This window comes from Rattus rattus, chromosome 1 (assembly GCF_011064425.1).
Source record: "Rattus rattus isolate New Zealand chromosome 1, Rrattus_CSIRO_v1, whole genome shotgun sequence".
In the NCBI taxonomy this organism is placed as follows: Eukaryota; Metazoa; Chordata; class Mammalia; order Rodentia; family Muridae; genus Rattus; species Rattus rattus.
In genome coordinates this window covers 227,198,677-227,208,233 of record NC_046154.1, presented here as the reverse complement: position 1 = coordinate 227,208,233, position 9,557 = coordinate 227,198,677, and positions in this window count along the sequence as shown.

Sequence of the window (9,557 nt, the reverse complement as noted above, 5' to 3'; positions counted from 1 at the left end):
ATCAGAGAGAACCTAATAGCAGTCTCATGATAAAAGAGCTCAATAGTTACTAATATTATTTTAGGAATTCTTATAGGATAATTATTAAGGATTAAGAAATCATCTATTTGCCTATATAGCATCACTACAAGACAGTGCATCTTCATTGCTCTTCAGAGGTCTGCTCAAAAGAGTGGTTATAAATATTTAATAATATCAGGAAAAGCATATTGATAGTAGGAGTCTTCCCTAAAATGGATTTCTCCTGGGCCTTGCTTACCAGAGCAAATCAATCATAGATTTTAATCCAAAGTGGACCCATCTCAAGAAGGTCATCATATAATTATTAATTTTACTTGTCAGCCTCTGACATGCTGCCATGGTTCCCACCATGATAATTATGAATATAACCCTCTAGAATCATGAGCTTAAATAAATGTTTTCTTTTATAAGTTGCCTTGGTCATGGTGTCTCTTTGCCCCTATAGAAAAGTATCTTACTGATCCCAGGTTCATATAACATTGATAGATCCATGAGATGAGGAACATCAATGAAAGATGCTCTGAGGAGGTATAGTCTGTGAGTTGTGAGAAGCAAAGGATGACATGATCATGTCCTAGATCCAAAACTTAGAAGAGATTTCAAGTATTAGCAATAAATGTACTGGTGATTCTAACGCATCATATAATCTAAGGAACACCAATGTGAAAGTCATTGGAAGTCATGGTCATGTGAAGCTAGTCCAATCAGAGTACAGGGTCCAAAACTTTGGTTGCTAACTCTTTCAGATATAATTTAAGGATGGAGACTCCAGATAACATTTTGGAGCTTTTTTCAAAAAGTGAGGAACAATAACACAGAGTAGCTAAAGATAGATGGAGACTCAAAACAGTTCTTTTTGTTTAATAAGACAGGAGAAGGTATAGCATGTCTGTTTGCTCCTTAAATTGATTCAATAACAGAGGAAAAGGAATCAGGAGAGATGGAGGGTGTTGGCTGAGCATGGAAGTGAGAAGAAATAGTGTTTGGTGTGTATTGGAAGGGTTCAGATCATGATAAAGGAGTAGATGTATTCAGAGGAGTGAGCAGTGAGACAGAATATTTTGGCAAAGAATATTAAATTTCCTCTCAATTACCAAAAGTCTTTATAAAAAGAAAAAATCTAAATGTAACATATTTTGGCATAAAATATAAATGCCTAATAAATATTATTGAAAAACAGAAAGCTAGAGATCAATTCTTTCACTTGTCAAAGTAAGGGAACCAGGGCCAAGAACTTACAGCCAGCTGCTGGAATTATTAATGGCAGAATGTGCGGTTTCCTTCTCTTTGTGTTTTTGGTTAACTACTTTTTCATTTGCTGGTCATTAAATAATTTTCTGTTCCAAAGTAAACATATTATGGACATTAGAAGGGTTTTTAACTGTATGTATTCATGGGGGTATTGTGTGGGTATGTGCACCTGATGACTCGTGCTTATGAAGGCCAGAAGAGGGTGTTAAATCCCCTCTACATTTTTAGTCCAGATATATAGCTCAATACTTACTTCATTTTTTTGCCTCTCTAGATAGATAGATAGATAGATAGATAGATAGATAGATAGATAGATAGATAGATAGATATCCCCTCCAGGCAATGTCACAGAGGGGAATTGTCATCACAATGCCTCTTTACTTTCCTTCTTCTGAGTCTCTTATTTTGATACAGGACTATGTGTCATAACATAGCATAAACATCCAATCATTGATAAATCATCTTTAAATCAAAATAGTTTTCGAATGTTTTCTATATGCTGGACTTTGTGCTAATCCAATAGAGATTTTTTTTCCTTAAAGAAACACTGATTGTATTTTATATTTGTTCATACAAATCTAACTACTAAATTTCAATAATATTGTTTAATCTAAAACATAAGACTATGCATAGATATTCTGAAGGCATTTATAGAGAATGCAAAGAACCAAGAATATTACAATCATATTTCTTTTTTTAAACATTTTATTGACTCTTTGTAGATTTTACATCATGCATCCGAATCCCAGTCAACTCCCTGTCCCTCTCTATCTGCCCTCTGCCATTGCTACTTCTCTCCCCAAGCAAAACCAGCCAATAAGTCAGCCAACCAATCAACCAACCAACCAACCAACCAACCAACCAACCAACCAACCAACCAACCTCTATCTAACCCTGGAAGCTGCAGTGTATCATGGTTTCTCACACAGTATACTGTTTTTCCAAATATCTTGTCTTGCAAACATTCATTATAATGAGTCACTGGTCTGGTCTGAGGCCTCTGGCTTGGGCTACATCATCAATATTGTATACTCACCTGGATTCCTCTTGGACTTCCTGTCATTGCCCTGTGTCATGGAGATCTTGCAGCTTCGGTTCTAGAGGACTAACTCCTTCACTCCAGTAGTTTGTAGATGGGATAGATGTTGAGTTGGGCCAACTCAAAGCCCTGGATCTGGATGTGGGTGGTAACTGAGTTGGTCAGTTTGACAGCTCTAATGTGCTGCTACCCAGGCAATGTGCAGTAGACTCCCCCCTTTCTTGAGTGCTACAGATTGGAAGAGATAGGGCCAGCTTTCACATCTTTATGAGTGGATCACCCAAGTTCCCACCATATGGCCAGCTCTCCCATGCTATCCAGTTGAAGTGTGGGGATGACAAGGGACAATACCAGTTTTGCACATCCCCAAAACTTCAACATGGCCCCAGATGGCAAACCAGACCAGGGACATCCTCATGGCCTTTAGTGGTTACATGGGCCATGGACATCAACACAGACTCCTGCTGCTGCAGGGCCATGGACCCAGACACAGCCCTTGGTGGCAGCACAGACCAAGATCTCACTGTGGTGTCAGGTGGCCTCCTAAGCTACTTACATCAGGCTGTTCCTCACTACCCTTGATTCTCCAGTTCTGCCTCTCTTCATTGTGCAAACACCTTTCTGCTTCTCTTTATTTTCCATCTATCCACCATTTATTTACTTGTTCACAGTAGTGAGGCCTGGGCCTTTGGGGTTACTCCATAAGGAACCAGATGTGAGTTGTCTCTGATGTGTTCCCACAATCACATTTCCATAAAGCACTAATCAGATGAGAATTTAAGAAAAGGCACAGATAGCCAAGTATATAATAAAAATCTATTATATTAATTTTCAGGTATTTCTAATAAGGGGGTGTACTCAAGCTATTTCACACAACTGGAAACTTCAGGGGCTGCTTGAATTTAAACCTCACCCTTATCCAGTTCTTCTCTCATCCCCCTCCATCTTCCACATAAAATGCTGCTATTGTTGTTTGGAAGTGTTGTTTTAATATTCAGAAAGGAAGAAAGAAAGGAAGAAAGAAAGAAAGAAAGAAAGAAAGAAAGAAAGAAGGAAAGAAAGAAAGGAAGAAAACACTGTTTGCTTTTTCTTTTATTCTTTAAGAAGTTCTGTGTCTGCTGACAACATAAAAAATTTCAACTCCTTCAGTTTAAGGTATGAGCTGTGAAAAAAGGGAATGGTTTGGGAAGAAGAAGAGGAAGAGGAGGAGGAGGAGGAAGGCAAGGGTGGGGGAAAGGAGAAAGAAGAGAAGAGAGGAGAAGGGGGAGGAGAAGAGAAGGAAGAGGAGGAGGGGGATGGGAAAGGAAGAAGGGAACCAAGGGCCAATGTAGGTGAATATGGTCAAAGTATACTATATACATCTATGAAAATGTGATGAAATCATAATTTTGTACAATAACTTGCAATAATAACCTAATCCCAAGTATTTCTATTTTTTCCCCTAATTATGGTCATTGTCAAAACCATTGTGGGTTTGTGATAATGTCTTCTTGGACTGAATAGGTGGCATTTATACCTTTAAAAAATTTTAATAGCAATGAATAGCCTAGTAAGGGCACCAGTGGAAGGGGAAGCCCTTGGTCCTGCCAAGGCTGGACCCACAGTGAATGGGATTGTTAGGGGGAAGGCGGTAATGGGGGGAGGATGGGGAGGGGAACACCCACATAGAAGGGGAGGGGAAGGGGTTAGGGGGATGTTGGCCTGGAAACCAGGAAAGAGAATAACATTTGAAATGTAAATAAGAAATACCCAATTTAATAAAGATGGAAAAGAAAAAGAAAAAAAATTTTAACATAGTTAGCTAAAGCTGCATGGTTAAAATGGAAAAACTAACTCTGTCTCTGTGCATGTGTGTGTATGTATATATGTCTCCAAATATGTTTAAATGTATATTCATATGGAGGCCATAGGTTGACGTTGGGTATCTTCCTCAATCAGAATCCACCCTGTGTTTTTAGACAGTGTCCCTCATTGAACCCCATCTCACTGATTTGTCTAGGCTGGTGGCCAGGATCCTAGGGCTCCTCCTCCTCTCCCCTCCCTAGTGCTAGGTTTATAGGGCACTTCGATGCCTCTTTACATAGGTGCTAGGGATCCGAGTCAGTTCCAGCTCTGTACCAAATAGCTACTTCCCAAGTGCGTATAAATTTAAGCTAAATTTGTGATGTGTAAGATCCTTGTACAATACAGAAAAATCTTGGAGTCATGCTTCTGGTAAGTGGGAGAAAAATCAGGTAGGAGCACACTTGGAAACAGAACAAACTAACTTACTAACTAAACAGCGGTAGCCATATATGTGTATATTTTAAAGAACAGATTAACGAGGGGGAAATGTTTTAAATATTTCACTCTTAAGACATACACACAACACTAAAACATCAGCACCACTTGGGTAAATAACAATTTAATTTTTAAAAGTCCCCTAATCATAGCACTGTGCAATTACAGTTTTAATGAGTGGCTACAAACTTTAATTAACTATGCTGTGAAACGCAAACTGGCCTAAGCTACACAAGCATTATGTGCCAAATGGAACTAGCCACGTTAATTCTAGTAATCAAGTTACTACTTATAAGATTCATTTAGCATTGTCTTTTAATACATTCTATTAACATTTCATGTGAATCTCACATAAAGTGTGGACTTGCTTCCAAATTATGGGCTACAGTTCTAATAGGATCAAGGAGAAACAAATACCAATAAAGTGTAAACTCTGGGAAAGGAATCAGTATCTATGACTCCAACATGGTGAAATAGATCTGCTTGGTGTGTATGTTTATTTTGAAAGTTCAGAATTGATTCTGAGGACAGTGTGCTTAGAATGGTACAATTGAACTCATTGATAAGTCTGAACGTTTCATTTTTCTTCATAATATAATTTATGTTAATGTCTCAATATAACTCATTATGACACTACAGTCAGGACGTTGCCAAGAATACAGCAAGCATTTAATAAATATTCATATAACTAAATTCAGTCCTGCATGTCTCCATCCAAAGCCGTGAATCTCCCTCCTCTTCCCTGTCTCTGGAGTTGAGCCTGTCCATATTGTACTACGATGTGCTATAAAGTCTTTAAAATTCAGTGTATCTAAAAAGAAAGCCATTCTCTCCTTCCCTTATCTGATTCAAACCAACAACATCTGTTTAGTCATGCATGCCAGAAATCTTTAAAGTCAATTCTTTGTTGTTTACCACTTTCAGTCTCAGTCTATATCTGCTGTGTCTGCCCCTACTTTTCCTTTTCCCCAGCCTCTGACTCAGCTCAGCGTAGATGTCCACTGCCTCAGAATGTGGCCCTTGACCTCTGTATTTCTTCAGGTCATCTTTTCTGCACCCACCCTGTTAACAGGGGTAATTTTCTAAGATAAGGTTCTCAGTATTTCCTTATTGATTACTTCTGCACTCATAGATGATGGACCTTAAGTTCTTCAGTGTAATGGAAAAGAAACTCCCTTTTTCTAACATCCTTGAAGCTCACTGAAATTACAGAGACCTTAAATTTTGCCAGAAGCATCTATACATCTGTTTCTCATTTTACAATCGTTTCCAGGCATGTGTGGATTTCTATTGTTTTTTTTCCTTCAAATTTTAGTTCAAATGCCACTCTCTCTAATTTTTTTTTCTGTTTCTGCACAGGGTTAAATATTCTGCTTTAAAAATATTACTTTGCATCCTATTTTTATTTTTGTTTAGATAACCTGAATCTCCTACTAGGAGTCACTGTGATTTTTGGATGACTTTCAGCAATGGTCACTTTCAGAGAGCCATGACCAAGTGAAACTCCTATCCTGCAGTTTAGGCAGAAGAAATAGGATCCATGTTGAAGTGTTGTTTATAAGGAACAGCTTTGGTTTCTGTAGTGCTTTAAAGAAGAATGGTCTTTGTAGGCTTGTATATTTAAATGCTTTGTTGGCAGAGAGTGGAATTGTTTGAAAGGATCAGGAGGTGTGGCCTTGTTGAAGTACATGTGGTTTTATTGGAGGAGGTATGCCACAGTGTTGGAGAGGAGAGGTAGGAGGAGTGGATTTTGAGGTTTCCAATGCCCAAGACTGGCCTAGTCTCTCTCTTTGTCTCTCTTTGTCTCACTCTGTCTCTCTCTGTCTCTCTCCCTCTGTCTCTCTCTCTCTGTCTCTCTCTCTCTGTCTCTCTCTCTCTCTCTCTCTGTCTCTCTCTGTCTCTCTCTGTCTCTCTGTCTCTCTCTCTCTCTCTCTCTCTCTCTGGCTACGTGCTATCTATGGATCCAATTGTAAGGCTCTCAATTACTTCTCCAGCATCATGCCTACCTACCTGCCACTATGGTCTTTACTCATGATGATAACATACAAAGCCTCTGAAACTATAAGCAATTCTCCAATTAAATGCTATCCATTTAAGAGTTGTGGTCATGATGTCTCTTTATAGAAATAGAACACTTGCTAAGAGAATTCTTCTCTTGAGTGTACACTGCTTTCTCTTGGTTTCAGTTTCAGAGAAGAAATAGCTGCTGAGTTATATGTTGCACAATGCAAATTACTTGACAAGAAATTGAAGGAATCAAGCTGAAGGAGGGCAGGTAGGCAATGAAGTCTGTGAACAGCTTGTGAAGAACTCAATTCTATCCACAATCCCCTGAAAGAGCTTACCAGAAACTCTTTCCCAGTAATAGATAACCCCTGTCTTTTTGATACCAAAGAATATACTGTAAAATATAATTATTGTGTTTGTTTGTTTGCAATGGTTCTCAGGTATTCCAGGCTACCCTTGAATTTGATATGTAGCTAAGCTCTTTATTTTTAACTTATTACTTCATTTATTTTTATTCTTCTCTCATACAATATATCCTGACCACAGCTTCCCTTTCTTTTCTCCTTTCACTTCTTTCCCCACATCCCCTGCCCCCCAAAACCCATTGCTCCTCTATTGCTGGTTGTAGTAGCTTAGGATTAAACTCTTGATCATCAAATCCTCACCTCCCAAAGTCTACGATTTTAAACATACATCACTGCACCAGACATGACATTCTGCTTACAGTTTCATCTGAATTCTCCTATCATGTGATAATCAGGTACTAAATTAGAGAAGAAGTTCAGTATAAAAAGGAAGTCTATTGTTGTTCTCTGGCTTTTTTTTCCTACAAAGAAATTGCCTGTCTGTCTATAAGCATGGTGATCAGATTTTAACGGTCTTGTACAAATCACAACGAGATACCAAAAGCAATTTTCTCAATAGGTATTTTTCTTAAATTGTTTTCTTAAATCATTTTTCTTTTCAGCAAAGAGGGTTCTTAAAACAAAACAAAATATTTTCAGTGTGGCTTGGACAGAGTCAAAAAGAAAAGAATATAGGAGACAGAACTGGGGAAGGTATACACACACACAAAAAAAGGCCCTTGGGATATTTTATGCCAGCATAGAAACCTTGGTTTTCTACCAAGCATAGCATCATTAGTGGTACCTAACAGCTGTTTTATCCATTAGGCATTATGGGTACAGTGTCTAGATGAGTCTACCACTCTGTCAATGGAATTTTTAAAATGTGGAAAAACATACACTGGCTTTTGAAATCTGGAAAAATATCTAAAAATTTGAAAGCAGCACAAGTATAACTAAATGCCCACAGTGTAATATTACATAAAGTGTATTTTAGCTCATCTGTGCTGAAATAGGAACATTATAAATGTCAACCATGAGAACAAAATAAACATTTACCTTCAAGAAAACTCATATCTAAAATTTATGAAAAAACCTAAAATTATAGAGAAATTATATTTAAATCTGACTTGTTTTATGTTTGAAACTATATAGACTAGTAGAGTTTAAACCATAATATTGGGGGGCTAAGAATATCAATATTGACATAGTATGCTTACCAATACTCAAAGGGAACAAAACATCCCAGGGGACAAGAATGAATTACTAAATAAGCAATCCTTATGTATTCGACTATCAGCAAAATAATGCCTGCAGTTCTCTGGGATACTGAAATGTACATATATGTGATATTGGGTATTAAATATTCAGTATTATGTAGTTTCCAGGCAGCTCTGTTTTTCTTCAACTTCTACATAAGTAGCATAGAATCAAGACTCCAGCTGTGGTATATATGTCACTGGTGTACAGTTATGTCCCCTGAGTAAGGATCAAGTTTATTTTCAATGTCATAACAAGCTGTGTCTGGCAGTTCTTAAAACTAGATCCAATAAATATTTACTTGATATTTCCCTTGACAAGTGTCTAAGAATTTATTTCCTAGCTGACTAGCAGGCTGGTTTACTTTTTCTCCTTGTTAATTTTTATACCATATTGACTAGATACATATAAAACATGCACACTTATGTGCACAAACACAGACCAACATACATACACACACAATTACAGAGATCAGGAATTTCACATCTCGCAAGAAAATTAAAGTAAGATTTTTTTCTTTTGCTTTATGTTTCCTATACAACCTGGACCTTTGCCAGCCTCACCAGAATTGGATACCATCTGTGAAATTAATTTGAAATTCACTACTGTTAATTTGCCTGCCTCTAAATCTGCCATGGCATCCCTCCAAATTTATTTTTCCAACTTCAGACTTTAATTTCATTCCAAGATCCTTCTCCTGAGTATATTTTGGTCACATTCACTAGAGAAATGTCCATTATAATCATTAACCAGTCATATTTCCCATCTCTCCAATATTTCAGCCAGTCATTTGCATCTCATATTTCTTCTGTATAGTTAAGGGAGGAGAATGCCTCTTAGTTAAGCAAAAGGTGAGGACAGATTTCCTCAGTCATTAATAAAAACCATTGGTTACTACCCTTAAAAATATGTAGATGTTAAGGTTATAATTTTAAAGTTTTATACTTTCTAAAACTTTTTGTCTTAATTTGTAAGTTACTACTACGTGTTGGGAATGGTGAATGATGAGTAAGAACTTGTAGAGGGTTTCTGAGCTTTCTACCCTGGATGCTGCCTTGAAGTCACTTTTACGGATCTCTGCACAAACTACCAACTTCAACAGCTCTATGTGCACTAGTGGAATCAGTTGGTTGTAAACAAAATAGCTCAATAACAACTTCAGTGCTCTTCTGACTACAGCATTAACTCTTCCAGTAAAACAGTTATTTGACCCAGTTATGACATGAACTTTGGGACAGTCCTCTCTAATGTACTCTAAAACCAGTCATCAGGAAAGACAGAGAGATTACCACTTCTGCTGTACCTTGCTTCCACATCATCTATATAAACACGACAATCTAAATTAATAAGGTTCT